This window comes from Pygocentrus nattereri, chromosome 14, assembly GCF_015220715.1.
Source record: "Pygocentrus nattereri isolate fPygNat1 chromosome 14, fPygNat1.pri, whole genome shotgun sequence".
In the NCBI taxonomy this organism is placed as follows: domain Eukaryota; kingdom Metazoa; phylum Chordata; class Actinopteri; order Characiformes; family Serrasalmidae; genus Pygocentrus; species Pygocentrus nattereri.
Window position 1 is genome coordinate 21,830,675 of NC_051224.1, and position 18,970 is coordinate 21,849,644.

The following is an 18,970-nucleotide window of genomic DNA, read 5'->3' on the forward strand; positions in this document are numbered from 1 at the left end:
ATTGCTATAAGGTAACACTGCTGACACTGAACTGACATCGTAAGACTGAAAACCTCAACAGAATGAATAACCTACATAATCCTGCAAGCTGCGGAAGTTTAGAGGCTTTGGCAGCAGTAGCTAGTGCCAGTATGTTACAGCACTAATGTCTAATAGTACTTTCATGTGATGTTATTGCAGTGCACAGGAGCGCAGCTTGCTTGTAGCGTTACTCATATTTTGATTATTAAGCGACCTTGTAATTCCAGGAATCCGGTGACTTTTGAGGGGGGGGAATGTACACAGGGCAAAACGTATCAGGTTTGAATAATTTTTGTTCATCACAGGGAACAACAGGAAGTGACTCTTCTCTTGGACAGCACACACTGCGCTGTACAAACTGTTGTTTTGGTCTAAATTAAGTTGTTTTGCTTCAAAATGTCTTTGTTGGAGTGTACTGCCAGCTTTAGCATGGTATTAATTTCAAATGGCATATTTTGAAAGGTCTCATGTCCTAGCCAGTCGTATCTATCTGTGCTGTCGTTTCCTATCCAAACCCTGACTATCCTACCCTTCTTTACCCTATCCTATCATAACCCAACCTAATGTTAAGTAGAGCCTTTTTCCTTTCAGCAAAAATCAAAACCACCTTGGGAGCCGCAACATTTTATGTCCATTTTCCCATCTTCTATGTAAATATGTCTTAGTGTGTGCTAATGTCCTAGTATAGGCTAAAAATATAGCATAAACCAAAACACAGACTTGCTTTCCTTTTCCTCTGCTTTAAGCTTCAGTTCAGTTCAGCTATAGTTGCTTTTCTCACATCTCCAGCAGGAAACTTTTCCTCAAAAGTAGAACAGTTTGTTGTAAAACGTGTCTCAACATTTAACTTTTTATGAGGCTGAATTTTCCCGTTCCACTTTAAATGGTGCTTGAAGCGCCAGAATGTAACTGCTGCACCATTTAAGGTGGAACAGGAAAATTTGAACAAAAAGCTGCCGAATAAGAAACTTCAGCTTTGTGTCTTTTTAGTGTTTGACCGTTTCTCTTTACTGATTAAATGTATCAGGAAACCAGCTGGAGCGATTGTAAACACATTCGTCTCCAAATGATCCATGTTTGTCCTAAATCTTGACCTTTTGGTTAGCTACTAGCTAGGCAAGATTGTTATCTGTGTTGCTATGGTGACCCAACCTACTTTATTGTATCCTTTCCTATAATTATCCTGTCTCATCCTGTCTTATCCTAACATTTCCAATCCTACGCTACATTCCTCAAGGATACATATGAGTACCTTTTGTCAGGGAACATAATTTTGCCGTATTCCGTTGCAGATATTTTTGTTAGGTTGTATTGACTCTGCACACTGTGTCTGGAGCCTTTTTTATTTGATTGTTCCATTTTAAGTTAAGATTAAGATTAAGTGATAACTTTTTTGATCCCACAACCGGGGAAATTCCACCTCCTCATTTAACCCATCCGGGAAGTGAAACACCACATACACACCAGTGAACACACACACTAGGGGGCAGTGAGCACACTTGCCCGGAGCGGTGGGCAGCCCTATCCACGGCGCCCGGGGAGCAGGTTGGGGGTTAGGTGTCTTGCTCAAGGACACCTCAGTCATGGACTGTCGGTGCTGGGGATCGAACCGGCAACCTTCCGGTCACAGGGCCAGCTCCCTAACCTCCAGCCCACGACTGCCCCCCCAAAATCTAAAGTTATGAAAATGTCAAAAAATATGCTTTTCCCCCTGTGAAAAACTTATATAAGGTGCACAATTGGACATTAAAACCATTACTGCCTTTGAGGGGATTACACTACAGTACACGTACAGTACCTTTTTTCTGACAGTGTATCCTATCCTGTTCTGTCATATCGCATCCTATCCTAACCTAACCTATCATATCCTGAACCATGCTATCTTATCCTATCCTTTCCTGTCCTGTCCTGTCCCGTCCTGTCCTGTCCTAACCTATCTTAACCTAAACAGTGCTATCTTATCCTATCCTATCCTATCCTAAACTATGCTATCCTATTACATCCTATTCTCTCTTATTCTGTACTATCCTGTCCTGTCCGATCCTCTCTTACCCTATTCTGTCCTATCATATCCTCTCCTGTCTTCTTCTGTCCTAACATATATATTTCTATCTTAATCTAGAATAATTCTATTCTAACCTGGGCTAACCTAACCTTTACTAATTGTATCCTATGTTAACCGATTGTATTGTAACATGTTCTGTCCCAGTACTGGTCCTGGACACTGCCCTGCACAGGTTAGTATATTCGTTGCTTAAATACACCACCTTTAATTTGCGTTGTTAATGATCTAATTAGCTGGATCAGGTGTATTGGGAGCAGGGAAAACAGTGCAGGGCAGTGGGCCTCCAAGACCTATGTTCAGAACCGCAGTCCTATCCTATCCTGTCCTATCCTATCTTATCCTATCCTATCCTATCCTGTGCTAACCTAACCTATCTTGTCCTGTACTGTCCTGTTCTGTCCTTTACTAACCTACCCTATCCTATTGTATTCTACCTCATATTCTACCTACCTGTATTCTCCTATCCTTAACCCATCATATCCTATGCTAATCTATCCTATCTTATCCTAACCTAGACTATCCTGTCTTAGTCTAATAATTATGACCAATTTATTGCTACTGCTGTTCTCTCTGCAGGTTTGTTCTGTGGAGTTTGTCTGAGACTGGTCAAGAGGTGTATCAATCACTATTTTGCAGACATATATATGCTAAATAGTGATTATATATAGAGAGAGAGGAGAGAGAGAGAGGAATAGACAGGTATGTGAAAGAGTGGCTGTCAGGTGAACAGTGGCCTCTCTGCAACCTGTCTGTTTCACTCACTCTCTTACTCACACACACACACACACACCTCCCACCTGCCTCACACACGTACACCACGTTCCCCCACGCAGATATTGATGGCACCGCACAGAGAGAGACACAGCGTCAGTCTCCACAGTGACAGGTATCCATGGAGACGTCCATCAGTCAGCATGTGCCAGTGTTTCCATGGGGATGCGGATCAGCGTGTGTTTGCGAGTGTGTCGCGCTGAGCTCTCTTATCGTGTTTGTCAGAGTGAATGTTTACTGGCCCATGTATTAACCACTGCGTCAGTCAGAGACGGGGCCTGGACAAAATGCACAACAACACAGGCACTCACTGGCCACTTTATCAGCAAGGCCTTCCTTGTGGCTCCAACTTGCAGGCGTTGAATTAAGGACTTTGATTTTTAACATAGGGGAACCTTCACAGTAGAGGTCTGCATGGGTCTGAAATTGAAACCTGAAGGCGAGCCGTAAAGGCAAGTTTGAGACCCGACCTACACCAGCCCTTGTACATTTTTTAATTACGAATAAATGACCCTTATGTTCACTAGTGTATAAAATGCCACAACAGGGAAATTTCACCTCTGAATTCAACCCATCCGTGCAGTGAAACACCACATACACACTAGTGAACACACAATAGGGGGCAGTGAGCACACTTGCCCAGGCAGTGCACAGTCCTATCCACGGTGCCCGGGGACCTGTTGGGGGTTAGGTGCCTTGCTTGGCTCAGGGGTTCGAACTGGCAATCTTCCGGTCACAAGGCTGACTCCCTAACATCCAGCCATGAATGCCCCCTCAAAAATGAGGTGCACTGTTCCAGGATGAACTGCAATACCAGGTCGATGCTTGGAGAGGACAGAGCAAGCTCCTTTTCCGTCTCCCTGTTATGTCATACTATTGAGAATAGGAACAAAATGGCAGCAGGAACAAAAAAAGTTTAGAGACGCTGTGGATTTTCTCTTTGCCAATCATTGCTTCACCGTGCCGTGCTTAATTTGCATAAAGTTAAGAAAATCTCAACTCAATTTGTCACCCTGCTGCTCATCTGTCTGCTAATGTGATCATACAGTTAGGTTGGGCCCATACCACATTTGCCCCTTACGACAGATTTTCTGAAGCAATTTTCCAGGTCAGGAGCTCGATTGGAAGTGACTGAACGGATGATCTTTTAGTGTAAGAGGAAAAACTAGTGAATCTGTAGCCCTCCGATCGATCTCTGAAGTGACCAGAGATTGAAGTGATCATGTGATTGGTTACAACTGATTTCTGGGACAGAACTTTCACTCTAGTGTTCCGGAATTCTATCTTTGGGAATTTTCAGTAATCATGGTTAATCACTCTCAGCCAGTCTGAAACATGAAAGTCATATTATTTTAGGATCTCCTCTTCTGTCAGGCCTACGTGAGTTTGACCGGCCCAGCATGGATGGACTAGATGTGCTCGCATGCACGATTGTGGTTTCCTCGCACAAGAAGTTCTCTGAGCGTTTGTCTTTGCATGCAAGAATATTTTGCTTGTGCGAGAGTAGTTTAGCTTTGTTTGTGTCATGTGACCTGGGGAGATCTGGGAGTTTGTGTTCTTATTTGTAGCCCAAACTCATTATGTGTGTTCTTCTCTCTCTTTGCACTGTCACCTAGTCTGAGCGCCTCCCAACAAAAAGACAAGAAATTCTGTGACAAACTGATGTTAAGCGTGTGGTGCTCTCCGTTGTAGAGACCTGTTCAGATTTTAAGTCCTGTTGTGTACGTCCAGCGTCAGGCAGTTGTTTTTGTGACTTTATACACACACGGCCCATCGCACATACTGTCCACGCAGACATGATCACACACACACACACACACACACACACACACACACACACACACACACACCTGCAACACAGCAGAAAATGTTGAGCTCACAAAAAGAAACGCACACATTTCTCACAGCAGCCACACACAGTGATCGCAGCAGTGTAGCAAAGCTAGCCTGAGTCTGCTAGCCTGCAGTGCAAACGCTAAATAGAAACACAGGAACGAGAGCGAGGGAGAGAGAGAAGTGCTGAGGTAAGTTCTCTCAAAAATAGCTGGAAGCGTGGTTGCTGAGAGGTTTTGGCAGTCACCGCCGTGCCTCTGTGCTGCTGTGATAGTTTACATGGCTCAATAAAAGACCCACGGATGTCCTGATTAAAGCAATAGTTCAGCAGAAAATCACATTTACGACACCCCCTTCTGTCTCCGGACTCCAAATGTAGTCAAAGTTTGCTGCTTTAATTTAAAGTAATGGAGCCTTATGTAGATAAGTTCACATCATTACAGTCATGCAACCTGCATGCATAGTTGTTAAATGGGCGTTCTGGCCTAAAACTAGTACGGTTACTGAAATAGAGTTAACGGAATTGCCCATTTTATATTGGTGTATGTTACAAAACCCAGGCCTGAAATCATTTGTGTTAGCTGATTAATTGCCATGTAAATAACTGTAATCTAGAAACTAAATTGTCTCCTTTTATTCATTGTAAGCAACTTTAAAGCTACAAACCTAAAGTGTTTGGTTGCTAGACCAGAAAATCTCCCTCTAGAGACCTGAACACTGCGACTAGGCATGCTGACAGCAGATGTAGCGATGGTTAGTTTTCATTATGCCTGGAATGTCCCTTTTAAGTTATCATAAATTGACTTCATGTGTCAAACACAAGACCCGTGGTCCAGATCAGGCCCATGACACAATCCCTTCCCATCTGACCCCCAGAAGTATTTTCATTTTCTGTTAATATTAGCCAGTTTCACAATGCCCTGCACTACAGTCCCCAGCATGCACTGCAGTGTGATGTGTGCTCTGACACTTACTCCCCAACAACAGTCTATGGGACCTCAGTTCTGCACAATTCTACTCAATTCCACACGAGTCAGATTTCAGCTGTAGTTCAACCAATATAAACACTAAACACCAGCTCAGAAACTAAGCCTGAGTCTTAATGAACGTGCAGTAAAGAAAGCCTGCCAGACAGAGGTGGGCGAAGTACACAAACCATGTACTTGAGTTAAAGTAGAGATACCCAAGGTAAAATATTACTCCAGTAAAAGTAGAAGTTCCTCCCTTTAGACCTCCACTAGAGTAAAAGTACAAAAGTATCTGCCTTCAGATGTACTTGTGTCAAAAGTAAAAATACTAAAAGATTAATTATGACTCTGTCCTATTAGAATTTTTATAGCAAGACTTGCTTCATGAAGTCATTTTAGGTGAAAATACTCCAGTGTCACAACTGCATATGTGTATATATTTCTGTATTATGGTCTATTTATACAAAGGTAGCTTAGTTCCATCATTTGTTGAATAGACTAGAATTTTATGATGCTGGACTCTCATTGAACCGTGAGCTTGCACTGGGTCAGTATGTCCAATAGGTCAAATTGGGGGCAGTCGTGGGCTGGAGGTTAGGGATCTGACCCTGTGACCAGAAGGTTGCCGGTTCGATCCCCAGGGCTGACAGTCCATGACTGAGGTGTCCTTGAGCAAGACACCTAACCCCCAACTCCGTGGATAGTGGATAGGGCTGCCCACCGCTCCGGGCAAGTGTGTGCTCACTGCCCCCTAGTGTGTGTGTTCACTAGTGTGTATGTGGTGTTTCATGGATGGGTTGAATGCGGAGGTGGAATTTCCCCGGTTGTGGGATCAAAAAAGTATCACTTAACTTAAATCAAGCTCAAAACAAAGTGCGTGCTGTGCCCTGATTGGTGTTCTTCCTTTGCGCTTCTTTCGTTTTGACGTTATGTTTTTATAATACATATATAAGCCAAAAGAAAGGACAGATTTCTCATAATATAGTGGAGTAAAAAGTAAGATATTTGACTTTGAAATGTAGTCCAGTGAACGTAAAAAGTCGCCCAAAATGGAAAAATTCAGCAAAGTACAGATACATGAAAAAAACTACTTAAGTACAGAAACTAATTACATTAACTTAGGTACTGTCCACCACTGCTGCCAGGTGTCAAGATCAAGCAGATAGGTAGGTTTAAAAGACTGAGCTCCTGGGGACGTTTAAATTCAGAATATTTCAAGTAGTCATGTGGTATTTCAAGCTCTGCTACAAGTGCCCGTAATTTAGCTTTTATGTATTTTGAATAAACAATGGTCAGTTCTGGTTACAGCACAACGTTAAATAAAAATGAAATAAAAGTTGTTTTTTTTCCTCTGTTTTTTTTAATATGGCCCCTTTAGTGGCTGATTTTGACACTCCTGCTTTATGGTGTATATTGTTATCTCTAAAAAGGGACAGAAGTACAGTTGAGATTCATGTTATGTGGTGTATTTAACTAAAACCGTAAGTTTGATTTTCACTCTCGCTCTATCCCACCCTCCATCTCACAGGAACAGAGAGAATCAACACGCTTAGTTCTCCAAAGTGCTGATTAATTGTTTGCCAGGAGCCTGTGTGTGTTTGCGTGTACGTATGAGAGCCCGGGGTGTTTTTTTTTTTTTTTTTTTTTTTTTTTACTAAAGCTTTTCCGCTGCAGCGAAAGCTAAAAGTTGCACGACATTCCGACTGTGCTGAGCGCATTTTGGAGGAATAAAGAGTAAAGTCGTCGTGAGGACCGAGCAGTTTAAAGTCAGCGTGAATGTGAAGTCGTCCGAAATCTCCCTTCTGTGATTTGTCATGTGTTTTTATAAGTGAAACACAGTATCTGAGCTAACTGAGCACTTTCTCTCCATGATACAGTTGTATGCAAAAGTTTTCAGTCAAATGACGTTACTTTGATTTTAAGGTAAAGAAATGCATTAATAAGATAATAAACTACCATAACCTTATTTCTCAGTGTAATTAATGTATTTAAATCATTTTATGGAAACGTTCATTTTTGCGTCCATAGCATTGACAGATATATTACACTTGAAAAACATGTTAGGGTTACAATTTATATTTTAAAATAATTTTAAAGTTATTTTAACAATTACACCATCTTGATCCTCAATATTATATTAACAATATAAAATTATTATAAAAATTAAAATATGTTATAAAAATTATATTAACCAATGAGGATCAGTAACGCCAGTGACTCCTGTGGAGAGTTTGAAAAATGGAAGTTTCTGTAGAACGACACAAATCCTGGTAAATATACAGGCAGCGTTGCGTTAGTGGGTGAAGGGAGGGTCTGTGATTTTCTTGTCTGTGATGAATTTTGTGCAGGTAATTAAAAAATCTGAGTTTTTACGGACATGTATGTAAAATACCTGTCCATTTCAGTAAAAATCTAAATTTGAAAAAATGTTCCCCGCAAGTTTAAGAATATTGGCTAACTTGTAATTGTTCCATTGACTTACATTAAAAGTAAAGCAGGTTACCACACACACACACACACACACACACACACACACACAAACTCTATATTTAATTTGTGGAGAGATGTTTTAATTATATATATGTGTGTGTGTGTGTGTGTGTGTATGTGTATGTGTATGTATATATAATGTATGTATATATATATATATATATATATATATATATATATATATATATATATATATATGTGTGTGTGTGTGTGTGTATGTATGTATATACTGAAACCGAATTGTGAATATGTAATTTGCTTACTGACCACTGCTGATCCTCAGGTGGAAAAAGAAATGAAAAGTAAAATGTAGGACATGCACCCTTTAACACAAGAGAACTCAACCCTGAACGTTCTAAAGTTATGACATATTTTATAATTTCTTTCAGCAAATAAATAGCAATTGTGCCCCAAAATGTTTAGAAAAATGTCATACACTTTATTGCCAAAAGTATTCAGTCACCCATCCAAATCATTGAATTCACATGTTCCAATCACCTCCATGGCCACAGGTGTATAAAACCAAGCACCTAAGCCTGCAAACTGCTTCTACAAACATTAATGAAAGACTGCGTCGCTGTTACTGGACTAGAGGACACGTGTTCTGTGGAGTGACAAATCATGTATTTGTTCTGGACACAATGACATCATCAAAAATCAGGCAACATTTAGATGCATGGAAATAATCCTTGTATTTGGGTGGAAGATTAAAGGAAAACAAGAGTTTTTTTAATTTTATAATATCCCAAATTTTAATTTAATTTGTATCCCAAATTTACATTTTTATTTCCTTATTTAAATATGCAGAAGAGAAATCTTTTTATGCCACACTTCAGAATGTGATTGGCTGACAGGCATACTTATTGTCACACTGCTCAAACACAGGCCAAGTTATTTAATCTCCAATTTTAACTCCACACTTCACCTTATTCACCTTAGTGTACAATAAATAGAAGATGCCTGTGTGGCTCAGTGAGGCTGAAGCTATGCGATGTTAGACGTTTGTGTGCTCATAGCGTGTGCTTTTCAGATTAAGCACATTTTTAGTAGTTTTTATTAGCGAGGTATGAAATAATTGCTCTTTGCCTTAAGATGGAAGAGTCAGCAGTTTTTTTATGTAAATTTCAGCAGCTGAAAGTAGGAGATGATGTAGCTGAGGGTGTTTCTTAGAGCTTTCAGTTTAATTTAGTTTCTTTCCCTTTTCAGAAGAATATTTAAGCTAAGAACTGCTAGAAGACACTGATGTACATGTAGACTGATACAAGTAAGTGTTATCACACGCACACAGAGTCACACAGAGACACTCAGGCTGCGTTTACACCTGCCATTAACCAGCGTCTCGTGCAATGAGGTCAGAAGTGGAGGTGTGAAAAGGGTCAGAGGTGTTATAAAGGGGGAGGAGTCAGTTCGCTGGTAGAGAAAGTAATGGAGACTCATTGTTACAGGTCTAAGCGTGTGACGTCGTCAGAATAAGCTGTAAAAAAAACCAACACTTTTTTTGGTATGTTATTTGATCCAAACGCTGTGCGATTGTCAGATTTTGCTTATATTATTATCATTTATTTTTGCATAATTTATGTCTATATTCATTTCTATTTTTCATTTCTGCCTTATGTTTGTGTAATTGTATGTTTTGCTACTGTAACACTGCACAGCATCTGTCTATCTATCTTACTGTATGTCTGTCTGTCTGCCTGCCTGTCTTGTCTATCTGTCTGTCTGTATGTATGTATGTATGTACATCTGTCTGTCTGTCTATCTGCCTTTCTGTCTATCTAACTGGCTGACTGTGTGTCTATCTATCTGCCTGCCTGCCTGTCTGTCTGTCTATCTATCTATCTATCTATCTATCTATCTATCTATCTATCTATCTATCTATCTATCTATCTATCTATCTATCTATCTGTCTGTCTGTCTGTCTGTCTGTCTGTCTGTCTGTCTATCTGTCTATCTCTCTGTCTGTATGTATGTATGTATATCTGTCTGTCTGTCTATCTGCCTTTCTGTCTGTCTAACTGGCTGACTGTGTGTCTATCTATCTACCTGCCTGCCTGCCTGTCTGTCTATATGTCTTGTCTATCTATCTATCTATCTATCTATCTATCTATCTATCTATCTATCTATCTATCTATCTATCTGTCTGTCTGTCTGTCTGTCTGTCTGTCTGTCTATCTGCTAGTTACATAAAGTATGTTTCTGAAAACATTAATGTGGCTGTAAAAGTTTGAATAACCCAGTCAAATTTCATATTTTGCTGATTTACTTAGAACTTCTTTTGTTACCACGTCAAGCTTGTTAAAAAGAAGAACCTTTTTGGTGCTCTATAGAGGCATATTCAACACATTCTCCATCAATCTGAATAACCATTTCACCATTCAAAGAGTGTGTCTGCGTGAGAAGGTTCCTCAAGGGTTCTTTAATAAAAGCAATCATTCTATTTAGAGCCATGAATTCTATATAGAACCATTTAAGCATGAAATGGTTCTATATAGAATTCATGGCTCTAAATAGAATGATTGCTTTTATTAAAGAACCCTTGAGGAACCTTCTCACGCAGACGCACACTCGCGTGGGGCAGGTGTTGAGGGCCTGCAGCAGTCGGCAGAGTGGAAGTCTGATGTGCCGACTTCAGCACTGTCTGCTGTTCAAAGCAGGGAGGGGGCGGAGCTTACAGCCCACAGAGAGAATGAATAGAACAGACCTTCCATCTGCATCCCGATAGAGAGAGAGAGAGAGAGAGAGAGAGAGAGAGAGAGTCAGAAGTTAAGAGTGAAAATGGAAGATCTTAGCACTGAATGAAAAATTAGAACCAAGTCTCAGCTGCTATTTTACACTACATTTCTAATTAAATAAACACAGCAGATCCTCATTTTATAAAGAGCTCTTTACAAAAAGCTTTTTAAAACCAAAAGAGAAAAAACATTTTTTGTTTGTTCCTGAGGTTTAGTGGTTAGATTATAGAATTCTTATTAAAACCCCAATTCCAATGAAGTTGGGACGTTGTGTAAAACATAAATAAAAACGATTTGCAAATCCTTTTCAACCTATGTTCAATTGAATACACTACAAAGACAAGATATTTAATGTTCAAATGGATAAACTTTATTGTTTTTTGCAAATATTCACTCATTTTGAATTTGATGCCTGCAACACGTTCCAAAGAAGTTGGGACAGGGCAACAAAAGACTGGGAAGCTTGAGGAATGCTCAAAAAACACCTGTTTGGAACATTCCACAGGTGAACAGGTTAACAATGTTTCTCAATGTGCAATTGCAAGGAATTTAGGGATTTCATCATTTACAGTCCATAATATCATCAAAAGCTTCAGAAAATCTGGAGGAATCTCTGCAAGTAAGCAGCAAGGCAGAAAACCAACACTGAATGCCCGTGACGTTCGATCCCTCAGGCAGCACTGCATTAAAAACTGACATCATTCTGTAACGGATATTATCACATGGGCTCAGGAACACTTCAGAAAACCACTGTCAGTGAACACAGTTCGTCGCTCCATCTACAAGTGCAAGTTAAAACTCTGCCATGCAAAGCGAAAGCCAGAAATCAACAACACCCAGAAAGGCTGCCGACTTCTCTGGGCCTGAGCTCATCTGAGATGGACTGACACTAAGTGGAAAAGTGTCCTGTGGTCTGACGAGTCCACATTTCAAATTGTTTTTGGAAATCATGTCCTGTACATCATGGACGTCGTGGACGTCGTGTCCTCTGGACCAAGGAGGAAAAGGACTGTCCGGATTTTTATCAGCGCAAAGTTCAAAAGCCAGCATCTCTGATGGTATGGGGGTGTGTTAGTGCCCATGGCATGGGTAACTTGCACATCTGTGAAGGCACCATTAATGCTGAAAGGTACATGCAGGTTTTGGAGCAACATCTGCTGCCATCCAAGCAACGTCTTTTTCAGGGACGTCCTGCTTATTTCAGCAAGACAATGCCAAGCCACATTCTGCACGCGTTACAACAGCGTGGCTTCGTAGTAAAAGAGTGCAGGTACTAGACTGGCCTGCCTGCAGTCCAGACCTGTCTCCCATTGAAAATGTGTGGCGCATTATGAAGCGCAAAATACGACAACGGAGACCCCGGACTGTTGAGCAACTGAAATTGTACATCAAGCAAGATTGGGAAAGAATTCTACCTACAAAGCTTCAACAATTAGTGTCCTCAGTTCCCAAAATGCTTATTGAGTGTTGTTAAAAGGAAAGGTGATGTAACACAGTGGTAAACATGCCCCTGTCCCAGCTTCTTTGGAACGTGTTGCAGGCATCAAATTCAAAAGTTTATCTGTTTGAACATTAAATATCTTGTCTTTGTAGTGTATTCAATTGAATATAGATTGAAAATGATTTGCAAATCATCGAATTCTGTTTTTATTTATGTTTTACACAACGTCCCAACTTCATTGGAATTGGGGTTGTACATACAAGACCTTTTTCAAAGACCTAGCCTAAGCCTAGACTTAAAATATTTCAGATAGTGATTCACCACAGTGTTTACAGCAAAGATTTTTGCCGATTGTTCCTGTTTTCTCAGGTCTAACATAAGTAATAATTTGAATTTTCCATTACACCTTAGATTATGCAACATTTGCCTTAAATTGTGTGCCAGAATATAATATCAGCACCATTTAAGGTGGAACAAATTTTTATTATTAGAAGCTGGCAAATAAGAAGCCAACTTCAGCTTCATTCCTCTTTCCCACAATGTTTTGTGAGAAAGTTATTTTTTGTTGTTTTTCAGTTTTTGACATCATTTGAAAATGTTGTTCTTTACATTGATTTAAATTAAAAGTAAAGTATGTTTTTTGCCTTCTCCTGTAAAGTTACCATTCTGGAGATACAAGGTTTTTTCCATCAACAGCAATGTATATATTTAACAATACTGCATCTGTAAACCTGCGTCCTGACAAAGCCTAAAAACACCCCTGTGTGTGTGAGAGCGCATGTCTCTGTGTCTCCTCTCCGACTGTACGGCTCGTGTAGAATCTCCTCACCCCCGGCTCAGCTCTAAAACTTTATGAGATGAGTGAACAGAAGTTTTTTTTTACCGCCGTCGCCCCATTATACCCAATCACAGCCATCAGCCCTGCGCTCCCTCACAGCCCACACAATTACCACTGCACACACATCATGTCCTTGGCAGACGGCAGTGTATCTGCAGTGTGTAAAAATTAAGTGTGAAGTGAAAATAGGGGGTGATATTGGGAGGAGATCAATAAAGCACTGTGATGTTCATGTCTTTAACTGTCACTGAGTGAGGCTGAGCTAGGACACACTCACAGGTTTGTTTTTATACAGTGGCACGGTATTATGTCATCCATAGAATGGGAATATATAGATACAGTGGAGTTTTTTCAAAGTCATTTTGGGCTGTTTGTTTTGGTCCATTCATCATGAAATTTACACACAATGTAAAGAACAGGCATTTTCAAATAATGTAAAAACTGAAAATTATTATTATGAGCATCTTACAGTATATTGACCATCAGTCTTGTCCCTTGCGTAAAGGGGTTTCTCCAGATTCTCTGAATCTTTTGATGATATTATGTACTTTAGAAGGTGGGCTATCCAAAGTCTTCACAATTGTACGATGAGGAACATTTTCCTGAAATTGTTTCACATTTTTTTAGATGTTTTTCGCAGATTTGTGAACCTCTGCCCATCTTTGCTTCTGAGAGATTTTGCCTCCCTAAAATGCTTTTTTATACTTATACTTTTTAAATAACTTACTTCCAGCCTTTAAAAAGTTTAAAACTGAAACACACATACACATATACATTTTTAAAATATATATTATATATTTTGTTTATTCAAATATTAACACCCTTCTCAGTAAATAAACACAAAGTACACAAATAAATAGATTTTGAAAATGTGTCTTGGGTGCCTTAGACTTTTGCACAGTACTGTGTGTGTGTGTGTGAGTGTTTTCCATTTTAAACAAATAAAACATGCAGCTTTAAAAGCACTTTACATTTAATTGGCGCCGTTAGTAGGCAGCACGGTGGCGTGGTGGGTAGCGCTGTCGCCTCACAGCGAGGAGGGCCTGGGTTTGATTCCCCGGCCGGGCGATCAGGGTCCTCTCTGTGTGGAGTTTGCATGTTCTCTCCGTGTCTGGGTGGGTTTCCTCCGGGTTCTCCAGTTTCCTCCCACAGTCCAAAGACATGCAGTCAGGCCAATTGGACATGCTAAATTGCCCCTAGGTGTGAGTGTCTGTCTGTCTGCCCTGCGATGGACTGGCAACCTGTCCAGGGTGTATCCTGCCTTCCACCCAATGACCGCTGGGATAGGCTCCAGCACCCCCCCTGACGGAGAAGCGGCTTAGAAAATGGATGGATGGTGCTATTAGTCACTGTTTTCTAAATTTCTACACAATTCAGTGTTTGAGAGAGAAACAGTGATTCAGAGTGGTTTGATGTGAATTGGTTCAGATTTCTTTACAGTGGTGGTGATGAGAACCTGGGGTCACTGTGTCTATAAGACAAAAAGTGACACCAGTGAACCTTGTTTGTTGAAATTGTGGTCTTTACGACATTGTGCATATGCCTACCTATTATCTATATGGTAATGGTATACTGCTGTGGTTAACAATGATGATGATATTTGAAAAAATAAATAAACACTTTCCACCCATTCATATTTTAGTAGTTGTTAAAAAATAGCTGTTGCCAGAGATTGAAACTCATCCAACATGCATTCCCATCTACAAATTAACCACCCACTAATCGCATCATGGAAAGTGTCAACCTCCACTGTAGAGCCAAATGCTTCCCGCGCCTGTATTTCACCAGTTATGGCTTCTTTTGTGTTTCTGATGTGCCGCCAAAGCACGGCTAGAATATACCTTACAAAAACTACACAGGGCAGTGACGGCTAAAGGCTGCACAAACCACAGAGCATGTTCACTTCAACATCAGTCATTTGTCCTCGCATTGTAGGGCTATATTTTCCAAACACGTGTCATTTAGCTTAGTTAGCAGACACTTTTGTCAAACTAACAACTGTAAAAATTGATGTTACTTTAACATTAGCTAACACGCTACAGCTCCAAACACCACAGAACAGGTTCGATTTTGGCTTTCTGTCACTCAGATACTGGTTTGCTATGTTAGACGTTAGTTTCAGATTTATCATCTTGTGCATTTTGTCATAACTGAACCTAAACTGTGGTGACTGTGCATGTGTAGCCTGCTTGCTAAGCTAATATTAGGTTAGCTGTCATCCAAACAACACAGAACAGGTTAAAATTCACCTTTCAGTCCCTCCTTGATTTCACTCCTTTACATTTGAGTCATTACCATCTAAACTTGTCAGTGTAGCTTCATTTAGCCAGAATCAAACATGTTCTATGGTGAGCAGAGGTGCTAACATGCTAGCTAAGCTAATGCTAACCTTCTTTTATCACCTGATTAGCGGCACTGTTTAGCGCTGTTGTGACATATCCTGGCATTTATGAACGACGAATTGAAATTTGTGCCTTGCGTTTACTTATTTGGTGGCATGTAAGCAATCCAAACTTTAGATTTTTTTATTTTTGTTTTTGAAGTAATGCAGGACAAGATGGCATTGTTTCATAGTCATTTTAGCAGTTTCCCATGTCTTTGTGCAGTTTTTGCATACGAGGATTACTGTGTTATATTTAAATATTTGAAGCTGGTCTGAAAAAGTAGAAGCCAGAACCTTCTCAAAACTATCATAAAACAGTGTCTCAGACATCAGGCAGCGTATTCACAACAATTTCATGTCATAACTTTCTGTGAGGCAGCTTTTAGAGGTGGACGTCTGGTTCCTATCACCACCACTGTGGTTAACGTCTTTTCTTGCCGTTTCTCTGAGTTTCTCTAGAACTGTGATTTCAGTCACAACTAAAAGATCATCTTTGGCATCTTTAGTTTTTTTCCTATAAAAGCTTCAGTTTTTCTAGCAAAAACTCATTTTTTTCTCATGGAAAGCAGCTAAATGTCCCCACAATGTCAAAATGTTCATTTTTCCTTCAGGCTTGAGGCATTTGGTGCCTACAAACAGCTAAACACACACACACACACACACACACACACACACACATCCTCCGCTCAGCTCCTGTAGCCATGGGTAGAGTATCGACTGGTGTCATTGATTTACCTGTACAAACATTCAGCCTCGAACCCCGTGCAGAATATTTCAATAACCTGGGGGCCCCTCTCCCCCGAGCCCACTCATAAATCACCAATTACATGCGCTGCACAAAGCAGGCAAGTTAGCACACTATTAGTCACGCTTCTTACCGCGCAAGCTGGCCGCAGTGTGCGCTGTGCGGGGTGTGTGGGCACGCGACGTCGATTCATTTATTCGGTGGCCAGTGTCTCAGCCACCTCTGTATTTTGTGTAGTGCTTAGTCTGAGTGACCACCCCCAGCCTACACTATAGCTGCCCTACAGAAGTGCCACACTGCCCTGCACCGCTACTGTAGTATTTTATATATACAGGTGTTTGGCCCAAATCAAGCTGTGAGAAGAGGAATTAGGGACAAGAACCCCTGTTATATGGAGCCCCTGGAGGGACGTAGTGTATTTTAAATTTTTTTTTTTTTTTATGTAAAAGGGATGTGGTGTATATATATTTTTTAGGTACAAGTCTGGTTTGCACCAGATACTATGAGGTGAGCACTTGATACTAATAGAAAAAAAGTGAATTACTGTAACTTAACTTGCTTGAGTAGCTAGTGATTTAAGCTTTTAGGCTACTTTCACCAAGCGTGACACGTACACAGAGAACAGCGTAAGCTGAGTAGCTAGCTAAGTTACCCTACTAACTATATCTAGCAAAGGAAGCCTTTTTTTATATATAATTAGAATCGGGTGCTCAGCACATAGTATCTAGTGCTCACTTGATAGTGGTGGGTGCTCACCACATAACATCTGGTGCCCACTAGATAGTGCTGGGTTCTCACCATATAGTATCAGGTGCTCAACATGTGGTATCTGGTGTTCACTTGATCGTGCTTTCTGCTCAACTGATAGTATCAGGTGCTCACCTGATAGTATTGGGTGCTCACCACATAGTATTGTCACCACATAGTATTGGGTGCTCACCACATAGCATTGGGTGCTCACCTGATAGTATTAGGTGCTCATCTGATATTATCGGGCGCTCACTTGATAGAATTACGTGAGAATCTGGTGTGCACCAGTTTTACCTTTAAAAAAAAAACGTAAAAAATACAAATGAAAACATCTGACAAATTCTAACTTAATTTATTTTTAATATATTATTATTTATCCTAAGTTGTTTATAAGCGCATCAGCAGACACCTTATGATCCAGCTAATTAGTTTTGAGGTCCATTATGTGTTTAAATGATCTCATAATGTGTGAATGAATACACTCATAAAAGATAATTAAACGTTGTTTTCATGGTGTTATATTGGTAGTGAATTGTATTAACTTTGTATTAATACTTTGTTTACTCCAGACTATTAGACTCTTTTTAGGCTCTAAATGGATAAATGGTGTGCATGTTTGTGGACATTGGTGTGGGGATCCCTTAGAAGTCACTGCCCTGCACACAGAAGAGAGAAGCGTCTTCCTGTTCTGTGTTTTTTCAGAAGAAAGAGGCAGTGTTTAGGAGCGCTTTGCGTTTTTCTGTTATTTAAATGGCTGAGTGTCATGACGTCGCACAATGGCGCCTTTCACCTCTGTAAAAGCCTGGGCTCTGTGACGGAGTCTGTGAGTCCATTGCTCTTGGCTCAGGCTCAGCTGATTTAAATGCCTGGCACTAATGCATACTTACATTTCGGCTGGTCCTCCACAAGAGCGGGGAGATGATAATAATCCAAAAAAGATTCTCTCCTCAGACCAAAGATTAGCGCGGAGCGCTACAGTGCTATCCTGGCTGAGGACATCAAATAGGAAGCAATTGCAATGAGAGAAAAGTGGGATGGCATAAAAATAAGTCTCCTAATTACAGCACAGCTTGTTTTTATGTGCAGTAATGAAGGATCTGTTATTACAGTGTGCAGCAAAACCGCGGTATAAAAACCATGCCAGCCACTTTCCCCATGTGAATCACTAAAAATAAAGAGAGATCGCTACGCGTCACATTGGATTAGCACAACAGAGCTTAGTTCTTCCTGGAAGCAGACATGCCACAAACATAGAATATATTATTTATTTACCAATTTCATGCTGAGAGTCAAACCAAGAAGCCAAGATGATGATGAAGACCCATTATTAACTGCAAGGTGCTTAGGTGCTTGGTGGGAGTCTGAACTTCATAAGGGAGTCTGAACTTCATCTTTCATAAAGAAAACATGTTCAAAAATTAAAATGCACTGGCATTTGCCATAAGTGCTGTGTTGCTTCTGTGCCATACTGTCACTATTGAAACAAAACCTTGTATCTCCATTTTAGTCGTTTTTTTAATTTTTTAAATCTTTAATACTCATGATGCTTATTTCATATAAAAACGCTCCATTATCATTGTCACCACTTTCCAGAACCACTGCGGCAACTCTCTGCACGGCATTTTACATGTGGACTGCATGAAGAATGAAGGGTTTCTGGTGTGATGGTCAGTCTTCAATGATTTCCTGAGTGTCCATCGGTCAGTTTCACACAGAATGCAGATGGACACACGAATCCACCAGTTCCACACAGTGAGAGGCAAGTTTAACTGCTAATTCACCAGCCTTTAACCCTGAAGGCTGGAACACAGACTGCTGGTCACTGTGGTAACACAGACAACAGTCTCGCCTAGCTAGTAGCCAAGGAAATGAAAGAAAGATGTAAGACAAACATTTAGAATTTGGTGACGAATTGACTTTTATAAGCGCTCAG

General features: G+C 40.4%; 1 protein-coding gene across 2 annotated transcripts in view; it reads left to right on the top strand.

The window, feature by feature from the left end:
* lrrc4ba (leucine rich repeat containing 4Ba) overlaps window positions 1–18,970 on the top strand; it is an 85,553-nt gene that overhangs the window by 46,995 nt on the left and 19,588 nt on the right. The gene's annotated exons all lie outside the window — the stretch shown is intronic.